This window comes from Aedes aegypti, chromosome 3 (genome assembly GCF_002204515.2).
Source record: "Aedes aegypti strain LVP_AGWG chromosome 3, AaegL5.0 Primary Assembly, whole genome shotgun sequence".
NCBI classification, from domain to species: domain Eukaryota; kingdom Metazoa; phylum Arthropoda; class Insecta; order Diptera; family Culicidae; genus Aedes; species Aedes aegypti.
In genome coordinates, this window is record NC_035109.1 from 18,590,079 (window position 1) to 18,613,644 (window position 23,566).

Genomic DNA, 23,566 nt, shown 5'->3' on the forward strand with positions numbered 1-23,566 from the left:
TACATCGCCATCATTTTACATTTATTATTTAACTGACTATTTGAGGATCGGTACATTCACCAGTGAACCGATACATTGATAATCGAACAATTATTTCCGTCGCATTAACATTATTCAATTATCATTTATAGATTATCATAAACAATTCGAAAAGATTTACCATTTCTCGCGTTCAGTATCATAAGGGCGTAACTGCAGTGATCGATTTCTCTTCCTCGATTTTCTCTTTAGCTAATTTCTTAGCCGGGCGACTGTTTTCGACAACTATTTTTGGCTCAGTAGAAAGTACTCATCATCTTCCATCGTACTACATCGTAAAATGTTTCGAAAATCGATTGAATTTCGTGTAATAAGGCAAAGAGAAAATCGACGAAGAGAAATCGATCACTGCAGATACGCCTGTATGATACTCAACGCGAGATTTAGATATACTATTGAAAATAGTGCAATCATTACTTTACTTTACTTTTGATTGTGCTTTACCCTTCAACACATTACCTGCACCACAATGTTGCGCCAACAAACTTGGTCCACAGCTACACACCTCCTGTTTCTCAATCGTTCACACTTCGAAGACCATGCTCGATTTGATTATTTTTGCGGGGTTATTGTCCGGCATTCTCACAACGTGCCCATCCCATCGTACCCTTGCAGCTTTTGCAACATTCTGAATACTGGGTTCACTGTAGAGTTGCGCAAACTCGTAGTTCGTTCAAAAACTCCTAGCACTTACAGGTCCTCTTCGAGCATTGTCCATGTCACATACCCGTGAAGGACTGTACATTATATATTTTGTATGGGGGTGAAATTTACCTGACCGTAAGGTCTAGTGGAGTCCGTGGTTAGCACGGCCACCAGCAATGAAACGTCCCCGAATTGCTCTGCTGCAGTTGTTGTCCGACGTAACCAATGATTCGAGGTACACAGATTCATCTTCCACCTCCACCATCACCACCACCGAACTCTGTCACGCACGGTTCCTGCAGGCAACAAATCTCTTGTCTTCGAACTTGAGCCGAACCATTTCACCTGGAACGTTCTTCCTACCTACCTACCTACCTACCTTGATGGCAACAGCGTAGCCGGACGTATTGTAGAGCTCCATGCAATACTTCTCCAGTTGTCCCGAACGTTTAGGGTCGTCAGATCCCCTTTCACTGCGTACAGCCGAGGTATTCGTTGTCTTCCACAAAGTCGCCGGCCTCTACTTGGTTTCCTGCTGAATATTATTTTCCCAATCCTTTCTTCCGACATTCGCACCAAGAAACCAGCCTACTGAAGTCTGTCGTATTTCACACGCTTAATAATATAAACATCTTTTTACACTTGATACAAATCGTGATTCATGCATCTGCGCAACAAACCATTTTCGAGTTTCCAATCGAGTATTGTCCGCAGCATGCTCGAAAAGACCGAAGGTTTTCCGGTCTGCTTCTTTCAACGTCCATTTTGTTTTCGTTTGCAAGTAGCGGGACCTAGACTGGTTACGTAGTCCGTTAAAGGCCCTATTCACAGCCACAACACGTCTTTTCACTTCACGGGAAACGTCGTTTTCACATGTCACAAGTGTTCCGACGTAAACAATTCTTTAACAACTTCAAAACATCCCCATCGAACATTATCTCAACACCTACACCACCAAGCCTACTGCTATATCTACCTGCAATCTTGTACTTCGTTTTGGTAGAATTAAGGATCAGGTCTATCCTCGCTAACTTCCTCTTCAGATGCACGAAGACTCCTTCCATTAACCTGCGATCGATTCCTACAAGATCGATATCGTCCGCAAAGCCTAGAAGCATGTGCGTCCGTGTGATAATAATGCCGTTCCTCTGCACGCCAGACCTCCAGTGCAATTTTGAACAGTAAATTCGGAAGTGCGTCTCCCTGCTTCAATCCGTCTAACGTCACCATGTTCAGACACAGCTCATTTCTTTTCACTGAAGCGTACGCCGCCTTGAAATCAATAAACAACCAGACGGTGGGCATTTCTTCGTTCTCCCATACCTTCAGGAGTTCTCGGTGGATCGACTGGTAAAACTACTCACTTCCGTGCTTAAGAAGTTTGACCGGGATTTCGTCCTACCCAGAAGTCTTATAGTTCTTCATCTCTTTTATAGCCTTTTTAACCTCTCCTATGGTCGGTGTGATTCTCGCTGAATTTGCATTTCCACCGCTCAACATTTGCGGAAAGTGCTCCTTCCACCTGGCTGCCACCGCCGTTTTATCGATACACGGCGCGGTACGATATTGTTCCGCGTGCCATTGACCGTTACATAAAAACTCCGCATATCGTTCCGATTCATGCTATTTTGAGCTTCACCTGCCACTCATTCTTCGTGCTGCCTTTGCTTTTTGATGTGGATTCGCTTTTTTTTCGGCACTCGCTGCCATGTGATCGAAAGGTGGAAGCAGCACTACGACGAACATCGGAATGGCGCTGAGAGCACAGGCAATGAAGGACGGGACAACGGGAAACGGGACGGGAAATGTCTTCGTCAGTACTGCGGGCGATGGAAACTAACCAGCCCCAACTTTGAGAAAGGTTAAGGATGCTATTCACCAGCTTAAAAACGATACAGTTTCTGGTAAGGATGGTATCAGAGCTAAAAAGATGGGCCCGGAGAGGTTGGCCATTTGTATGCACCGGCGATCGACAACGCACCAGATTTTTACTGTTAGAAAAATCCTCAAAAAATGTCATGAATACCAGGTCCTAACGCATCACCTTTACTTCGATTTCAAGGTGGCATCCGATAGCATCGACCACTTAGAGCTATTGAAAATCATGGCCTCGCCGGGTAACTCACGAGACTAATAAGAGCAACTATGGAAGGTGTGCGAAATTGTGTTAAAATTTCGAGCGAGCATACCGGTTCGTTTGAATCCCGCCGGATAATACGACAAGTTGATGGACTGTCGTTCAATATCACGCAAGAAAGTGTTATGAGGAGAACCAGGGTACGATTTTCACGAAATCCGGACAAATTGTTTGCCTCGCGGATAATGCTCCACAGGAACATGGAACAGAATCAAAGGACCACGTAGCGCTGCCTAGCAAATCGCGAGCACTCTAAAAAAAACTAGAATTGATCCTCATAAGAAAAAAAGTAGATGACTCGCCCTTTATTCATGTTTGATACTTCTTATAAAAACAATGAAAATCATAGATATTAATTTGGAATTTTAAAACCATTTTAGTCCTAACAAAAGTTTGATGTTTTATGATACCCTATAATGAACAATTTAGAAAGGCATTGTTTTCAAACTTTTTTCGATGGTATCTTTCAAATATACTACTTGTCCTAGAGATCTGTTTTTTTTTCAACGATATCATTTGACAGCTAGAAAGAATAAATCATCAAAATTGTACATCAAAACTCCCAATATTTGCGGAGATATTTCAAATTATAATTTGACCCATTCTCAACCCTCTGACCCATTGTAAACCCCATCGACGATAACTAAAATACTAATAATTATTTTTGTATTATATTTTCAGGTAAGAATTCGGAACAGAACAGGAGCACAAATCTTCACTAGAGCATCATTGCAGTTGGTACGTTATTTTGATTCGATTTGAAAGAAACTCAACCGACTTAGATCCAGGCATGGGGTGCGACTCAAAACTTTTTCGGTGCTACACGCGCTGCTGCGAGGCAGCACCTTAAATTCAAAAGAGACGTGCACGAGTATTTTTTCTGCCTTGCACCTTGGCAGTGCTAACTCGCAATGTGCCTTGGACTGCGAGGTATCGAATCGTCTCATTCTCACTCTTTGCGTTTCGTGTACGTGTCAAAAATTCCACTTGAATTAATTTCACTAATATGTGTCTGTGAAAACTCTTAAAAAGGGTAAACTGAATATATTACCACCTTATGTTTCTGACTTTACCAAATCTTTTAAGATTCACAACTATAACTTTTGTGCAGAGCACATATTAAGGTTGTCCGCCTTCAAATGGTACCCTGCTGAAATTTTCCTAGAGTGAATTTTTGTGCTGGCACAAAAGCAATTGAAAGAGTAGAGATTGTGCTTTGTCTCGCACAAAAACAAATTGTCTTCTGCACCTTGCTTCGAGTTTAATCGCAAAGAATGGGAAACGCATTGTGGACAATTAAAGGACAGGATACGTCAATATTTCTATTGAAATTTCAAAAAAAAATTTTTCGTTGAAAGTGAAGAAAGGCAATGTGTTCCTTGTATTCTATTTGCTAACCGAAACCGAAAAGCTGGTTTAATTTATATAGAAATCAATGATGACCATTTTCCTCCTAAAAAAACATAAGTATGCGAATTAGATGAGTAACAGTAAAATTGTTATCAACATTTTCAATCTATCACTTGATGCGAAGGTTATTAATTACGTACAAATATTTATCGCAACTGATGCGCAATAATCCCTGATTGAAATGAACCAGCTCCACACATATACCTCATATACAGCACATAATATTCATGAGTACACCGAAACCAGATACGATTACAACTGCCAAGTACTCTTCTCGCATCCTCAGGTCACTTTCGATGCCAGGATAGATCCAGCTCAAGCCAGTCCGAGATTAGTGCAAAAACTGACTCTTCAATCCTCCTTCGAGATCAGGCTCAGATGAGGCAACATGGGGAACAGAGTGGAGCCGGGCAGGCTTCCGACAAACCCCATTATGCAATTCACTTTATCACGTTATAAAATGAAGAGTTTTACGAGAGGGTTGGCGGGCCTTTCGACGGTCAGCCATCGCCATATTTCTAGACATCGGGAACGATGATAAGAGGATGATTGCTTCCAGCGAGGTTTTCCATTTTTCAGTGTCCTCACTTTTATGCTCAACATAGGACTGGTCCCGCCCTCTGGAGAGCGTTGGGTCTGAAAAATGAGCTCCATTCGTTGGAAAATGGTGCAATTGGATGTTTTAATGGCACCAAAAAGGAAGTAAATTGGAAGGTTTGAACCGAACGTAATATCTGGGATAATTGATGGTGTTCACTTGAATATTAAACCTCACTTTATAGCATTCACAATTCTGGGAACAACATTTACGACTGGGACTACTTTGTATCATAACTTCAGTGTAGTCGGATCGCCATTTGTCATTCCCAAATCAATAACAATTTAAATTAATTAGTCCAATATTGACACGCACACCTATGTTTGGAAAGCCAAAAGCACTTTGCCTGTTCAGCCTAACTTCCCCCCAAATAAAACCGAGCGTGTGGGTCATCTAAACTAATGATACTTTACCATCATCACTTTTCCGATACTACTGGTCGACCCAAATTAGGATGGGTGAAGCAATTTTCGGCTCATCAAAAATTCATTATCATCTCGCACTGGGTCCGCCAGATGTTTGGAAAATTCCATATGAAACAATTTCGAGTGTATAAGTTTTATATTGATGATTTGGGGTTTCTAAAGAAATTCAAAACACTGTCAAAAGTCCAATTTTCCCTCGCAATTCCTCCAAAAATTTATTGATTTGTCAAATCTTATACAGAGACATTTCACTGAAAGTTCTATTAGAAATTTACTGTGAATTTATTTAAATATTAAATATTGGAAAGACATTTGAATTTTTAGAGGAAAATTTATAAAAAACACATATTAAGATATTCTTAAATAAATTTGTAATGACCATCCTTAAAACATTTCTTTATTACCAATTATTGGGAGAATCCATATTCTTGGTTTGAAATTTTGTGCAATATGAGGGCGGAGTTTCTACAGGCTTTTTGACAGAATTCTAGAAAACCGGAAGTCAAGGAAGGATAAATTTCGCGGCTCAATTTTGTGCGGCACACGGAGGGTTAGTAGATTCTTCTCCGATTCGGTCGTTTACTCAACTTGAAGTTAGAACATGCTAAAGCTTACTGTTTTATTTTTCAATTTAGCAAATATTTTAGCTCGATATTTTTTTTTTCTTTTAATTTTTCTTATCATTAAAATTATTTCAATTCACTCAAAATCTTTGTCGATTGAAGTTTCATAAACGATTGAAATTGATCTACAAATGAATACAACATGAGAATTTGAGGTTTATAATGATTAAAAAAAAACGGTTTATAAGATTCATCTGATAGGATTACAACATTTTTAACCATGATTTCCTTCAACATTCGATATATGAAATCAGACCAAATATTTTTGCCAAAAGGCTAAATTTTCAAACATAATTTCACTAAATCATAGAGTAATATTCTACCAGAATCCTGAAATTAAGTTTAATCGACTTCTGGGAGTGATAAACACAGGATCTAAAAAAATAGTCAGAATTTTCGCGAAAGATTTGCATCGAATTCAATACATAATATGTTTAATGCTTAGTTAAGATTATAATGAAGTTCTTGATAGCATTCTCAAAGATTTAAAGCTATAATTTAGGAACGAAAACTAGGCACAGTTCTTGTGAACTCCTAGAAATAATAATAATTCGCTCGAAGGCCTCATCAATACATACACACTGCACCGTTGTCAATTACCGAAATCGTACCTTCGGGCAAACGCGCAGGGTTTTTCGCTTACCCCGAACACAAGAAGAGCCCTTACAGTACAGGGATGTTCAAAAATATTTTAATATTATTCAACACGCTTAAACTTCGCTATTTCTGTTTCTCTATTATTATTTCGCAATGAGCACAAAACCATTATCTACTACAATCTGCTATATATCAATCAATGGAAGTAAGTAGTTGTTTCATTCCTTGAGGAAATCAAATTTCTCAAAGTTTGGAAGCATTCCATTGCGGCCACGCACATAATTTGTTTGTATTTTCTTTCGCAAAACTCGAAGACCACAAACGCAACTCTCAAGCATTAGGTTCAAGGAATGGAACGCTTGAACAGAAATCCTTCTTAATTAATGAAGAAAATAGAATAGGAATAGTATGAGTATGAATTGTGAAAAATGAAAATCTTAATATAAAATGACATAAAAGATTCATTCGTTGAACATTGATGATAAAATGATTCTTACTTGCATCTTAACCGAAAAAAATTGTCTGTAAATCATGCCACAATTTATAAAAGCTTAGTTAAAATTCATGAAAAAAATGAAATTTTCCCAAGATACTGCACGCATTTCTTATTGAAAAGAAATTTAGGAATTCCTCATGAATCTTCTAACTCAAGCAATATTCATCTAGCAGGCACTCCATGGTGGCGGGAGAATCTTTATTTCCATGTGGCATAAGTTTCAGAGGTACTAATTGTTCTGTAATACTGAAGGTTGCGACTGGAAGTTTGAACATAAATTCTTGCTTGAGTATTTTTTCTGTAATACTATTTTGTTTCAACCACACAGTTCGGTTGGTAGAAAAATCCCGACATTATAAAATGCAAGGGCTCATTAGAATTATTTGAAATCAAAGTTCCATCAGTTTCAGCACTATTTTTCATAATTTTTCATTTCCAAACTCAGCGGTTCATCAACGGATCTAACTTATTCAGCATGTAGCATTAGAAGCGAAAGAAAATGCTCAAACCCTGCTAAAAATGCTAAAACAGAAACATACCCATATGCCACCGAACAAGCGTCAAGATAATCATCTGATAGAAAGATGGAATCATATCAAAGCGCTCTTCGTTTGCTGATAATATCTTTCACCATCCGAAGATGATCAAAGTGATCAGATGAGATTGTAATGCTTGGATGTCATTTCATTTCTTTTAAATTCATTAATAAGCATCATTTCAAACATTACATTCATTTTTGATATCCAGGTGTTTTCAGCTGCTAAGAAGAAAACAAAACGCTGTCAATTTAATAACCTAATTTAATGTAATTATAAAAGGTCGAAGGTTTCAAATAAATAGCTTTTGGTTTATGTGGGAATATTTTATTAGTTGTGTTTTCAAAATCGTGCATGCAACTTATTCGAAAAATTCTAACTATGAAACTGTTGATTTTAGAGAAAAATGTTCTATGAAGAAGTTGTAGTGAACCGTTTGGACTATAATACACTGAGAAAATATTTTATTTATTTTCATAGAAAAATCAAAAATAAAACTTATATTTTACATTACACAAAAATCCCATTTTTAATATTTTTTTAAATTTTCACTATCGAATCTTGATAGTAAACAGATGTTTGAGACAAAGGTTCATGATGGAGAAATATTTAATAAATAAGTTTTTCTAGGAACAACTTTTGGTCGATTTTCAGAATTTTGATTTTTTGCCAAAATAAATACGTTCTGATGATACAATAAGAATCTTAAATAATTGTGAATTATAATGATTATATGGATAGTTTCTCCAGAAGTAGCCGAATTCGAATTATATTGAGTTTAATGCAAAAACTATTATTTACACATTAAAATAGGCCGTTTCCATCAGTTATTCGCGATTCTCCAATAAAGAAAATAAGTAAGTGGAAAGAAATATGTTCTTTACTTCCGAAAACGAATTATTATTGATGGAGAATCGCGAATAACTAATGAAAATGGCCTATTTTAACATTCACATAATATTGTTTGCATTAATCGTTTTTAATTTAGTTTTTGCAGATCCTGTTATATCGTTTTCATAGCAGGATCGTGAATGAGTTTAAATTGCCTTCTCCTCATGTTTTTAAGACGAATCAAGAGTTCTAGATCATCGTTTCGGATCACGGATTCGAATGTTACTTCACATTTTAGTAATGCAATGCCTTTTGCTTCAACAATGGAATTAATTAAAGTTTCGAGAGCATTGTCAATAACAAGTTCTGTTTGCAAAGAAATGTTAACATCAAACAATCGATGTATATTTCACTAGTATTCCAGTTGGCTCGTAAGTAACAGAAAGTCGAGCTGATAAGATAAGGGGCCTTCCTTAGTCGAGTGGTTAGAGTCCGCAACTACAAAGCAAATCCATGCTGAAGGTGTCTGGGTTCGATTCCCGGTCGGTCCAGGATCTTTTCGTAAAGAAAATTTCCTTGACTATCCTGGGTTTAGTGTATCATCGTACTTGCCACACGATAAACGAATGCGAAAATGGCAACTTTGGCAAAGAAAGCTCTCAGTTAATAACACTCTGGAAGTGTTCATAAGAACACTAAGCTGAGAAGCACGCTTTGTCCCATTAAGGACGTAATGCGTAAGAGCTGATAAGATAGGGAATCGCTTCATGGGATAAGAAAAACGCTAATTGAATTTTAACACTCCACTTCACGTTCGCTAAAGAAAAAATTCCCAATATCTATAGTATTCCACTGTTAATCGAAAGAGAACGAGAGAGGCCTTCCTTAGCCGAGTGGTTAGAGTCCGCGGCTACAAAGCAAAGCCATGCTGAAGGTATCTGAGTTCGATTCCCGGTCGGTCCAGGATCTTTTCGTAATGGAAATTTCCTTGACTTCCCTGGGCATAAAGTATCATCGTACCTGCAACACGATATACAAATGGGAAAATGCCATTTAAGGCAAAGAAAGCTCTCAGTTAAGGGATGGTACACAAATGATGTCACGCTAAATTTCAACTTTTTGTACCCTCCCCCCCCCCTTTGTCACGTCCTCCAAAACTTTTGTAAGGCTTGTCACACTCGGCTTGACCCCCTCCCCCCCTCGGAGCGTGACGTAATTTGTGAATGACCCCTAATAACTGTGGATGTGCTCATAAGAACACTAAGCCGAGTAGCCGGCGCTGTCCCAGTGGGGACGTTGATGCCAAGAAGAATAAGAACGATAGAGGAAAGAATCTCTCATTTGTACATAGGTCCTTTAGTAATGTTCAGCGAGAAATGTGATAAGGGCATGATCAAAATCAAAATTAGCGTGAGTAACCAGTTGGGTACAATGCTGACTACAGTCGATTAAGAACAAATCAATCATAGAAGGTTTTCTAAAGAAGGAAAAACAAGTAGGGCTATCAGGGTATTGATCTGAGAAGTATCCTGAAGAGCACTCATCCAATAAAATTCTGCTTTGCGAATTGTTCCATGAGTGATGTTTGGCATTAAAGTTCACTAGTCAATTCCCCAAAGTCAGTTTGAAGAAAATTAAATTTCTGCCCAGTGTATTGTAAAGGCAAAAACTTGGTTTTAAAATGACGAAATAATATGATGTTTCATACTCCTTTGAATGATAATAGCAACACCACCATCGTTATGATCAGCTAAATTACGATAAACAAAAAATAAATGGAATCCCTTCTGCGTTTGGATTCATCTATTCAGCTATGAAATCATTTGTTGGAATGTTTTAGTACATTTCTTTAGGAAAATGTTTGAAACGGGTAGGAAAAGTTTTGATTGTGATGCTTGTTTTATGGGACCTATCACTATAAAGATATTGTGGGGCAAATTGGACCATACAAATTTCACATGAAGTGGAAACAAAATATCGGAAGCAACTTGTAATAACACTTAAAACTGATATTCTTATTTGTAACACAAATATTTTTTGCGAGGGTTTCACTTTGATTGGTAAAGGTTGTTCCGGCACTTCACATGTTAGTCTAGAAATATGAAGCTCTCTGGATATGATTCTGCTCCTAATCCTTCAAGAAGGCCTTTGACAAAACAAATTAATCAGTGCCACCAGACCTAGCATATATATGGTCATCGGATTGACCATTACCCTATATCCTGCTCCATTGCCATTGTTCCCATTCTCCTCCTTCAACGAACAAATATCCAGTGTTTCACAAGTATCACACCGAACCAATTGGAGCGCATCGTTCCATCCTTCACAGAATTTCTGCGGCTTGAAGGTACACCAGGAAACAAATCTGCGTTCAATCTCCTGCTGTGCGGAAGACTTGTTCGACATCACTTCAAGCGAGAAACATTGAAAGCTAACGTTGGTAGTAGATTCCGGCAAACTTTGCAAAGTGGGATTGAATAATTTTGATTCTTCGTGGACGTAGTTCACCTCAACAACGCTGCACGGGACAATCACGCTTGCATTCGTACAGCTTTCCTATCCCGCCGAACTGACACATATGGTACAGTTGAGAGCAGATCCTGCAAAAAATGCATTAATTAGTAATAGAACATTGCTTGCTAGGTATTTTAGCGACCAGATTGTATGATTAATGTGGCAATACTCAGAAAAAGGCCAATCGGAAATGCATTCGCCATGCTTAGTTCACGATGCAATCAAAACAGTTTTACAACTGGAGCTGCAGATTAGCCCAATCTAATATCTACGGGTTATAATATACGATAAGCTCAGTGGTTTCAAACTCTTCGTATTATCCAGAAGAAAACTACCCTATTGAAACCAATGGGAACGAATTACATGCTGATGGTTCTGGTAAAAAAAAAACTATTAAATATTTCTTGAGCCCTTGATTTCCAAACATTTACAGTATTATAAACGTTGATGGGCTAGATGTCAGCTATTTATAAACCGCTATAAACGCAATTTTTACAGCACATCAGGCATAAATTGAAATTCAAAATATTTATTTTTTCAATAACAACTTCAAAAGTTATAACAACAAAATTTCACAAGTTCTCAAACAACTCTGCTAGTTTAAGAGTCCGTGTCGATTGATCATTGGTGATCTGGTTTTAAAGATATTCCGATGTTCCTTGGGGGACCGACATTCTCCACATAAAATGTCTTTGGCGGCCATTTTATTTTACGTCAATTTATCTACCTGGGCTATATAGTATCAGTTAATAAGGCACTACTCTGAAAAAAACATTCAAATCAGTTAAGTATCATTGGAATTACACGCTCAAAAAAGAGTTCTGGAAAACGTGAACTGTTAAAAATACACCGTGAACTACCATCATCGTTCTCGGAACTAGGCAACGCGTTCACATAAACATGATCTAGTTCACGGTGTATTTTTACTTGTTGACGAGTTCACGTCTGCTATTCACGGATACAAGAACGGATTTTTTTTCTGTGTATCTGAATATTTCGATACGATGTTTTTTTAAGTTTTCAAGACCTTTATTTGGCCAGCGTCACAAAAATAATCATTACTCGAAAACGGCTGCACCACTGCACATTGGTCCACGGAACCAAATTAAGTGGAATAAATTAATAACTTGAAAAATATAAGAGATAGGGTTTTGGTGTCTTCTGAACATTTGTTTGTCTGGTCAAGGCGCGTTATATGCAAAAGTGTCCTAAGCGCCAAATTTCATAGCTTTCGAAATTCGCTCTCAAACTTTTTTATTTCAAAAGATAGCGCGACAAAATGTTCTACAATATTGAAGATTATAGAAAATATGAAAACTTTGTAGAACATAATTTTTTTTCTATATCTGATAGTTTTAGAGATATAGGTCACTTTAGAACTTTATGGTCAAAAATCGGGTTTTACTTCAATACTAACGTAAATATCAATTTTTCAGGCCTACTATGTTCTGAAGAGTTTTAGATATGAGCAAAATACACATTTTCTCTGAAGACGTCATATCTCTAAAATTTTCATATGAAAAGATATAAGCGTTTTTGTAGTTTTTTCACCCACTTTTCCAAGCGTAACATTTCAAAATGGCGCAAGTGAAATCAAAAACTTTTCCCGTTACTTGAATAAGCATATCTTAAAGTGCATTTTAAGAAAATTTGGTGATAGTATATTTTGATTTTCTCTAATAAATGTGTTTTGAATTATCCCTTAATTTTACTTTGAAAACAGATTTTTCAACTTCTTGAGATTCTTAAGTTGAACATTTTTTAATACATAAATAAATACTGAATCAGTCTTGGGATGAACAAGTAGTTTAGTATTGGTATTTATATTCTTATCGTTCATAATTACAGAAATATTCGTTCTTTGCTATAAAATACCGTCAATGGAAGGAAAACTCGACGAATTCAAACAAATTTAAAAGAAGTCCTGCCAATATAAGCTGAAGCTTTCATTAGATTGGACAATGCAAATGCAGTTGCATTCCCTTTTTTAAGGTTTGTATAAGTGTTTTTTGAACTAGACAATACTTAACTATGTCAATTATATGCACTCGGCCTCCGTATGAATATAACATTGGAAAATAAAACTTTGATCAAAATCTCAAAAATATTAAAAACTACTTATTTTCGATACCTTTTCAAGTTTATATATAACCTTTACTAATCCCTCATTTAAGGTAGGGGGAGATCCCTCAGTGCCGGACAGCACCCAATACCGGACAAAGTCGAAACATTGAGAAATCATGGTCCAATCAAGATGGGGTATTAGTAGAAAAGAAAGCTATTATGTAGACTGATGTTTGCGTGGAATAACACATCCTTGAAATATGCATGCCTTTTTAAAAAAGTAGAAGAGTTTGAAAATCTTTTAAAAATTGACGTATCTACTTAATTTTGAGCCTATTTAGTAAATATTTTGAATATGAAAAAATACTTTGGATCCCGCAAGCATGATCGAACATAATCCTAAATTGACAGTATGAATGTATTTTGTACCATAATTGAACTAAGTATAGACATATTACAATTTTGGTTAAGTACCTCCTGTCCCTCAGTTTCGGACAGCTTGATTTGTTATATGATATCTTTGTAATTATTGCATCAGTGTCTCAGAATACTTTCATTTTTCATGGGTTCCGTCGATCATGGTATCAAACATGCAATAAAATCAAGAAGAATGAACATTCAGAACAACATCGTAAAATGTACTATTTTTCATCATATATGAAAGAGGTTTTTGATAGGCATCTTGCGAACTAAGAAAAACTCAAATTATTCTTGTAAATGTTGCAAATGCATTGAATAGGTAATTATAAACTATTCCTAAAGTGTACACATTCAATGATGTTCAAATTAACAGAATTAGAGGCATTTCCAGATCGTGTCCGGTATTGGGTGCCACCTTCCGAGATCAATCAATTTGGTACTAAAATTCATCATTAAAATGCAGTGTCAAAATTCATATTTATATTTTCAAATTTATTTTTGTACACTATAAAAATGATAATATTCATCATAAATGGGTTACACGAGCCCATAAAATCAATATTTTTCGAATTATGAATTTAGTGGCTTAAGTGTCCGGTACTGGGGGATCTCCCCCTAATTATAGAACGAAGTCACACCTCAAATTTTCAAGAGCACAAGACTTGAGAGCCAAACAGCACTCCACGTTGAAAACTTATCCCATTGCTGGTCACCACCAGCAAGGAAGTAATTTGATTGATTTTCAACGCGAACTGTTGTCAGATTCTCCTGTCTTGTGCACTTGAAAATTCGAAGTTTGGCTTTTAATAAGTAGCATTTAATTCCACTAGAATTTGTATCCTTTGACAGATACGCGTATTTCGACCTCAACTGCCGTCTTCAGTGTCGTGTACTAGACTCGACTAGTCTAATTAAATGGAATACTACTAAATACGGTTTTTAATCTATTTAACTAAACAGCTCGAAGATTTATTATCATTTTGATATTAACTTTCGAATATGACTGATACAAGCAAATAATGAAAGATTTTGAATATTTTTGAGCTTATATGATTAAAAAGTGAAATAAAAATTTTAAAACTCACATTTTATTTTCTTTACCAATAAATAATTTATAAAACGTGACATCATAAGTGTGGTTTAAGTGCATGTTTGCGAATTTAAGTGCGGGATAATGACGTTTAGTGTATAAACTGTACTTATCCAACATGAAAAGCAGCAGTTTTATTTATGGTTCCACTCATATGTATTAGAGAAGTGGGAGAGGATCAAAATAGCAATTTATATTCTAGTATATACAATTTTACACCATTCAGCAAAAAAAATTTAAGACTGACGATGCTGATTGAAATCACGATGATTCAAGTAGAATATTTTTTAACTTGAAATTTATAGGCAGCGGCACGATACTTACAAATCAGTAATTTATTGATAAATGATCGTGAATGTACAAATTATTGCGTACTTCCCCGTCGTACGGTGGACGGTCACACAATTTGCAGGGTGTAGGAAAGTGTGACATAATTACACGTCCGCATCAGATCATTCCAATTCATTCGCTGCACTTGTTACATTACATTACAAGGAATAAGTGCACCGAATACACCATAAGGATTAGATGACACACACGGTATGGGACGATTCAAATATGACGTCCTTCGTTTTTCGGGATTTCCGGACACCCCTCCGTCCGCTGTCACGCTTTTTTCAATACCTTATGCATGCACTGTTACACTTTCATCATTTTTTATGAATATATTGTAAAATATTCTACTGTAATTGCATAAGTATCACGTCAGAAAAAATCTGTTTTCTAAGTAAAATTGAGGAATAATTCAAAACGCATTTATTAGAGAAAATCAAAATGTACTATCACCGAAGTTTCTTAAAATACACTTGAAGATATGCTTATTCAAGTAACGGGAAAAGTTTTTGATTCCACTTGCGCCATTTTGAAATGTTACGCTTATAAAGGGGGTGAAAAAACTGCAAAAACGCTTATATCTTTTCATATGAAAATTTTAGAGGCATGACGTCTGCAGAGAAAATGTGTATTTTGCTCATATCTAAAACTCTTCAGAACATAGTAGGCTTGAAAAATTGATATTTTCGTTAGTATTGAGGAAAAACCGATTTTTGACCATAAAGTTCTAAAGTGACCTATATCTCTAAAACTATCAGATAAAGAAAAAAATGATGTTCTACGAAGTTTTCATATTTTCTATAATCTTCAATATTGTAGAACATTTTGTTGCGCTACCTTTTAAAATAAAAAAGTTTGAGAGCGAATTTCGAAAGCTATGAAATTTGGCGCTTAGGACACTTTTGCATATAACGCGCCATGACCAGACAAACAAACGTTCAGAAGACACCAAAACTCTATCTCTTATATTTTTCAAGTTATTAATTTATTCCACTTAATTTCGTTCCGTGGACCAATGTGCACTGTTTCGAAGAGTGAATAACCGGATACGATAAAAAATCTTTAGCTTGAGATATTTACGTGGGTTATGGCTACGCATCAGTCCCTCAAGGATTTTCGGAATGTCTCCGGATCCAGATCAATATCGACACAGATTCTAAAACAAGAAGAGTTTTTTTGAGAACTTGTAAAAAAAATGGTGCAAAAATATCGGGAAACAAAAAAAGTTATCACGATTTGAATATTTTTTACGGTAAAAAATGAAGCTATTGGTAGAGGGGTCAATCTTCATTTAACCAACATACTTTTCACATGCAAAAGACACACTAAAATGTGCATAACTTTTTCGTTTCTCGATGGATTTTGTTGAAATTTTCATAACTTCCCGAAAAACTCTTCTAGTTCAACCTCCAGGAAACTTGGATATATAGTGTAAGTGGTTCCGGAGTTATTCTGAATTGTCTTGGGTACCAAAATTGACCATATCATCCATTCAACGGATATCTCAATACCCAGATAAGTTAGAAGGTTGGTGTCCTCGGCAAAGTTGTTCAGCAGATCAAGGACTATCCGGCAGTAAGAAATCTAATTCAAAATTTCTCCGCTAAATGGCGCTAGTGAGAAATTCCCTTCAATCATCTATATCTTAAGATCCTGATGAGTTGGAAGGTTGATTTCTTCGGCAAAATTATTAAACAGGTCCTCGGCGTGAGAAGCTTATGTTCTAGCTAGAGTTACTGTGCATGTGCTGTAGCCTTAGGTGAGACCTTTTTTGGTGCGCCTCGTTTTTCTTGACATGTGTCTCACTGCTGTTTCATGTGCTCCGTCAAATGTGCTGTTCAAAATTCAACGAGGATCGAAATTGTAACTCTTGGATCGCGAGTGTTCGAGCATAATGTAGGCCATCTAGACACCTGCATGATGAGGCGAAAATAGTTGTAATGGCTCTTCGTTACTAAGCAGTTGTTTCACAACTTGGATATAGAGTTACTGTGCACGTGCTGTGCACTAACTAACATTTCGGTTAAAATGGAAGTATAAATTAACCAATTATTTTTTTTGTCAATGAAATAAACAGATAATGTAACTTTTCGAAATAATCTGATGCTAATTATAGCAAATCACATTTCAGATAAGACTTTCATATTCTGATTAAGTAACCTAACAAAAATCAAAACTTAGCTTGACTAATTACAGGTTTGCTATGATTTTTTGCAAATTCTTTATAACAATTCTCTATCAATGGTAGTATGATAAAAACTGAAGTCATAATATAAATTGACGCTTTTATTGAGCTGTTCGATAATCTAATCCGTATAGTTATTAAATTAATTAACTCATTAATCGTGGTAAAGATGGCCAAATTATGGGTGAGATTATTAAAAAAAATCCACGTGCTCGGCTGGGATTTGAGCCCAGGACTCTTGTATGCTAAACGAGCGCTTTACCAACTAAGCTACCGAGCCACTTGGTGACCCAATAACTGAGTTGACTACAAGTTGAGAATTCAAATTCATCAACGTTCATCGTTCACGATACTCAAAAATATTTACAAACAAGTATTATAGCACCGGTTGTACACAATGGAGAAATACATAAATTAAAATATTTTGCTCCACTGTAAGTATTAGCGTAGCCGGTAGTCTATTCAAAAAATATAAGGAATTTATCAGGATTATAGGATAGCAAAAAACCTAACATCGCGATCTAGGAATATGTACTGTTGACAACAACCTTCCAGCGCATGAAATCTCAATCAGATTTATCACCACTAAATAGGGTAGGTGTACCAGTTATGACCATAGTGGTTCCCTATTTTGCCATACGTGATAACTTGAATGTCTCAACATTTTGAAAAGTTTTGTGTGTTTTAGCATTCCAAAAATTTTCACGATGCCAAAATCGAACCGTGCCAAAATAGAACTGTTGTTTTAATTTAATCTTCTATCACCATGATAATGACCACGAATTTGTAACATGGTCATTTTATGTAAATATTATTTTAAGATTTATTATAGTATTATAGAAATGTAGATACATATTGTTGCGTATACAGTCATTTATTTCCTTCAATGTAATTTGTTGTTCCGTGTTAAATTTATTTTTCCATTTCAAACGATAATTCTTTGATAATTTACTAAATCCAATAAGTTCACTAAATATTTGCAAACTCAGTATCACCACTTCTAAATGACATGCATTATTCTCAAATCCGCATAACTTGCATGCAAGTTGCCTTCAAAGTTATAGCAGGATAACTATCGTTCACACGCCGCCGTAGAATCTGAATTAGCTCGAGGTTCAAAGTTCAAATCCGAACCATTCTCTCTTTTTATATGACCGGCAAGCGAAGATAAAACAAAACGAGACAAGACCATCTAGAAGGTATGCGTATGAAAGGGATGTAGTTTTGGGCAAGAACGATGGGAAGATTGATGAGAATCGATTGTTTGAAAGGTCGTCGAACTACTTCGGGAGTTTGACGCACTTCCGGCCACGAAGACCGTAACATTCAACCCTATCTGAGGATTTCAGGGACTTCTACTCGTTCACTTTGACTTGAACCGTGGAAGAGGCGAGAGTGCGCGTAGTTAGTACTTAAGTGTACCTTGTGTCGCGGTGTGTTTAATGTGGTATGTGATTTAACAAACGTGAGAAGTCTTTAAGATTAAGTTATTGTTCAATTCTTGTTCCTTTCCGTGTAGCCTTAGTCAACGATAGGTCAAAAAGTTACGTGCGGTCTATTTTTTTGTGTGCGTATAGTGTATAAAGAAGGTAAATTGAATCGTCTTTTTTTTGTGTGGAAATCATTAATTAATTATTAATTAATTGCGTCGAAAAAGCCGATCGACGGCTTCTTGTGTGAAATCGCTTCTAGCGATAGAAAACCTGCTCGGCACACCGCCCGTTTTCGTCAAGCGCATTTCCGACCCCACGCTTCAACGTCGAAGGTCCCGGGTCGGGGGAGATTCCGGAAGGGAGGCGTTTATCTCCGACAGAGCGAAAGGTCCAACACGCTATTTTCCGCCACGTGTGGACCATTGAACGGATCGACGGTCCCCACGTCGATTATTTGCACCAACCGTCACCCGCGTGCAGAAGTCGAGAAGCCAATTGGGAGTGCAACGCGCAATACTTCGTCCGGCGAGATGCTGCTTGGCCGACGACGATAATGCAGAACACGGTACCGTGAGTAGAACAAAGCATGCTTATTTCCACACACCAACACTGAGCTCGAAGACAGACGATAAACCTTAGCAATCGCTAGAACTGTTAGCTAGGAAACCGCACACAAGTTAGGCTAGGAAGCAGAAAGAGAGAGAGAGAGAGAGAGGGAGAGGAAAGGAACCACCATGAATAAACCCTAGGGTACAAATCCATGCAATAAATGTTTAAGGTCTCGTTTTTTTCTGAATAAATGTGTTTCTGTTAGTTTAGTTCATGTAGCAATAATTTTGGTCCGAAGGATTTCTCATGTTTTTCGCGTCGTTCTTGTAGTTTTTTGTTGATTGTTTTACTCCAGGTTGGGCTGCCTGGGAAATCAGCCTCAGCACTCACGTGTCGGAAACGGACGAGAAGATTTGAACAGTGAGTTCCTCCCGTGATGAGAAATACGTGAGTGGTGTTTTTGTGGTTTTTCGGTAGAACGACGGTTAGCACCAGTTTTCCCTTCAGGACCGTTTGGAGCATGATCTTTTTCAGCCGTACTCGATAGGTGGTCAGAATCGTTCCGATATTAGCTAATAACCTAAAAACCCGCCCTGAGGTTGGGTTTCTGCCGGGCAACCTAAACTTGACGGACAGTCCTCTTTGAGGTGGCGCTTAAGCTGTCCGTTTTTCCGAGCTAGACCACGTGTAGAGAACGAGCGGAGCGTAGCCGCATTTAGCGTGCTACATTTTGGCGCCCAACGTTTAGAAGGCAAACACATTTTTTTCATTTTTTGGCGCTTATTGAATAATTGCACGTTTTAGAATTTTCCTTCATTTATTGAATACAATAAAATAAGTACATAACTAAATTTGAACCATATAATTTATAGACAAATGCGGTATTTTCCAACCATTTTCCTTCTAGTCATCATTTATTAGATTAAAATACAAACAGAAATATATTATTTTTCATTTATTTATTTATTTATTTATTTATTTATTTATTTATTTATTTATTTATACATATATTATTTCGTGTTGTACATTGATATTGTGTTAAAATTGTGCGTTTTCCTGTATATTTTGCATTAAAGATACGTATTAGTGAACTTGCTAGTGTTTATATAATTATTAAGATCTGTTTACACTCCTATTTTGAACAACATGCTTTTTCCCCACGCTGATTATTTGACGAATGACGAAATCAATTATGAGCTTATATTGCGAAATCATCAAGAAGATGTTCATAAAGATGTTCAAACTAAATTGCGATTGTTGCGAAGGTTGTTTCAAACCGATCAGAAAGAGGGATGGGACTACAAGTCTCCTTTCAAATTCGAACAGGAAGCTCATATCATAACAAATACGGTTGAACAAATACGAGAAGCATGGCAAATGAGGGAGGGAGATCCTAGACTCGTATCACGGTTGCGACATTACTATTTACGAGTTAGAAGAGGGGAAACGTCTGATAGGGATGTGGAAAATACGAGAAGAGAACTTCTTAAATCAATCTCTGAGATTCTTCGTAGTACGACTGAGAAGACTCCAGAGGACGAGAACGAAATAGGTGAAGCTGCAGCCAAAGAGGACGGCAAGTCAGGTCACGGCAGTGAGGAGGCCAAACGGTTGGGGGCGTATCCGAAAAACAGACTTTCACTTTCCAAACCAGAAACCGTTCCAACAAAGAAGAGTGTTGTTGAACCGACATACGAAGAGTTGCTCGATAAAGTTCGGGAACTGCAGACAACTCTTCAACAAATGCGAATTCGTAGCGGGCGTGACCAGCAACGGAATCAGGAGGAATTAAGAACGTCTCAGTCGAAAGGGGCAAGGCAGTACGAGAACGTAGTAACAGATGCTGATAGCAGTGAACCGGAAAGCATGGCTAAGAGGAACAACCGAACAGTAGAGGTTAGGCAAACGAGTAGGAACTTGAGGTCACAGAGATCTAACATTATGACCGACGAATCTGATACGGAATTGGATACTAGGCAGCGTAACAACTGGCAATGTCAGGACCATTTTCGGAATAGACTTCAGCGTAATGGCAACAGACGAGATCGAGAAAGGTTAGTTGAACGGCGAAGCACTCCTAGTGGCGATCGGTTCAGTACAAGAGGTTCCCATACATCAGATAGCTACCGACCCAGGTTTACGCGTCAGTCACGAAGAATTGAGCACTGGAAAGTCGCCTTTTCTGGTGACAATAGGACAGTGTCAGTAGAGAACTTCTTGTATAAGTTAAAAAAGATTGCTGCTCGGGAGGAGGTTTCTCAACAAAGTCTGCTGCGGGATATTCATCTGATCTTGGAGGGACAGGCCTCGGATTGGTTTTTTACGTATGTTGACGAGTTCGAGGACTGGGACGACTTCGAGGAAAAAATCAGGTTCAGATTTGGAAATCCAAATCAGGATCAAGGGATTCGACAGCGAATTCACGAGCGAAAGCAACAGCGGGGGGAAACTTTCAGCGCTTTTGTCTCAGAAATAGAGCGTCTGAACAAAATGCTCTCTAAACCACTCTCAAGGCGACGGAAGTTCGAGGTTGTGTGGGACAACATGCGCCCACACTACCGCTCAAAAACGTCTATCGTCCGGGTACGCGATCTAGAGCATCTGATACAGCTAAACCACAGGATTGACGCAGCAGACGGAAGCTTTCAAACACATCTTGAAGCGAGAAATGTCGAATCTCGAACTCAACGGAACGTACATCAAATCGATTGCGCTTCGTCTCAAGACGAAAGGGAGGAATGTGAAGATCTTGATGCGATAGATGCAAGGTTGAACCAAAGAGGACAAACACATCCAAACGTGAGAAACCAACCAATTACGATCAGAAACACCAACACACAAGGCCAACAGCAAGGAGGTCCAGCTATGGGAGGTGTGTGTTGGAACTGCAGGAAAAGTGGTCATAACTGGAGAGACTGCAAGGAACCCAGGGCCATCTTCTGTTTTGGCTGTGGTGAGCTTGGAAGAACCATTCGTTCATGCCAACGATGCACCGATTCCAGCCGTAGGTGGGCTGGTCAGAATCAGGGAAACCAGTGAAGGAATGTTTGTTGGGGAACTCGAACATTCCATCGAACAATGTTCCCAAAGAGGCAATCAACTTTGACCCAATAGATCGCATCCACACCATCAAGATTCAAACGAGACGATGCCCGTATTTACGCGTAAACGTTTTCGAAACTGAACTAGTTGCTCTACTAGATTCAGGGGCCGGGATAAGCGTAATAAACTCCTTAGAGTTGTCAGAAAAACATGGTTTGCGACTTCAACCAACGAGACTCAGAGTTTGTACAGCCGACAACACGGAGTATAAATGTTTAGGATACCTAAACATACCATATACTTACAAAAATATTACCAAAGTAGTGCCAACTGTGGTGGTACCAGAAATCTCGAAACCCATTCTAGGTTGTAATTTTTGGCGTAGTTTTGGGATTGCACCGATGGCGGACTTGGGGAACGGACCAGAGCAAGTTGGACAATTTACCGATTCGGAGGAGATGATAGCGTTTACCTTAGAACCCATTGGAGATCTCCCAAAGGTCCAGTTATCGGGAACTGACTCAACGCTGGATGTTCCAACTTTCGATATCCCGGAGGGAACACAAGAGCCGACTGTGGAAACTTTGGAAGTTGAGCACGAATTGACGAAAGGCGAACGACAAGAGTTAGTTCAGGTAATGAAGGGCTTCGAGTTCACTAGCACTAACAAATTGGGACGAACGCATCTTATTGAACATGAGATTGTGCTCAAGCAAGATGCAAAACCGAAGAATCAAGTGATGTATAGATCGGCTCCAGCAATTCAAAGGGAAATAGACGCGGAAATCCAAAGGTTCAAGGATATGGATGTTATCGAGGAATGCTATAGCGAATGGACGAATCCATTAGTTCCAGTCAGGAAGTCCAACGGGAAAATACGAGTGTGTCTCGATTCTCGTCGACTGAATAGCATGACGGTCAAAGACAGCTATCCAATAAGGAATATGTTGGAAATTTTTCAACGGTTGGAGAACGCTAAATATTTCTCTATCATTGATTTGAAGGATGCGTATTTCCAAATTCCCCTAAAGGAAGAAAGTAGGAACTACACAGCCTTTCGGACACGACAAGGTCTATTTAGGTTCAAGGTGTTACCATTCGGTTTAACAAATGCACCTTTCTCGATGTGTAGACTGATGGACAAGGTCATCGGATTCGACCTGATGCCCTCAGTGTTTGTTTACCTTGATGATATAGTCATTGCGTCTAAAACATTGAAGGAACACTTTCGTCTACTTAAGATCGTGGCGGAGAGGTTGAGAGATGCAAATCTAACAATCTCCCTCGAGAAATCACGGTTTTGTCGAAAACAGGTGAAGTACCTCGGTTATCTGTTAACCGAAAGAGGGGTAGCCATTGATGGATCGAGAATAGCACCAATTCTGGACTACGCAAGACCTAAAACTATGAAAGATGCACGCAGGCTGTTAGGATTGGCAGGTTTCTACCAAAGATTTATTCAAAACTACAGTAGAATAACTGCACCCATTACCGATCTGCTTAAAAAATCGAAAAAAAAGTTCGAGTGGACGGAAGCAGCGGAAAGCGCTTTTTCGGAACTCAAATCGGTATTGACATCAGCGCCAATACTGGCCAACC

The 23,566-nt window shown here is 38.0% G+C and overlaps 1 protein-coding gene and 1 long non-coding RNA gene across 2 annotated transcripts in view; one reads left to right on the forward strand and one right to left on the reverse strand.

Moving 5' to 3' along the window:
• The window catches only part of LOC5572519 (microtubule-associated protein futsch), a 356,390-nt gene that overhangs the window by 224,569 nt on the left and 108,255 nt on the right, over positions 1 to 23,566 (forward strand). The gene's annotated exons all lie outside the window — the stretch shown is intronic.
• On the reverse strand, positions 10,123 to 11,103 carry LOC5572524. The gene is made up of 2 exons (XR_002502692.1): positions 10,994 to 11,103; positions 10,123 to 10,937 (listed from the first exon to the last, which is right to left on the reverse strand). It is a non-coding gene; the product is annotated as an uncharacterized LOC5572524 (long non-coding RNA).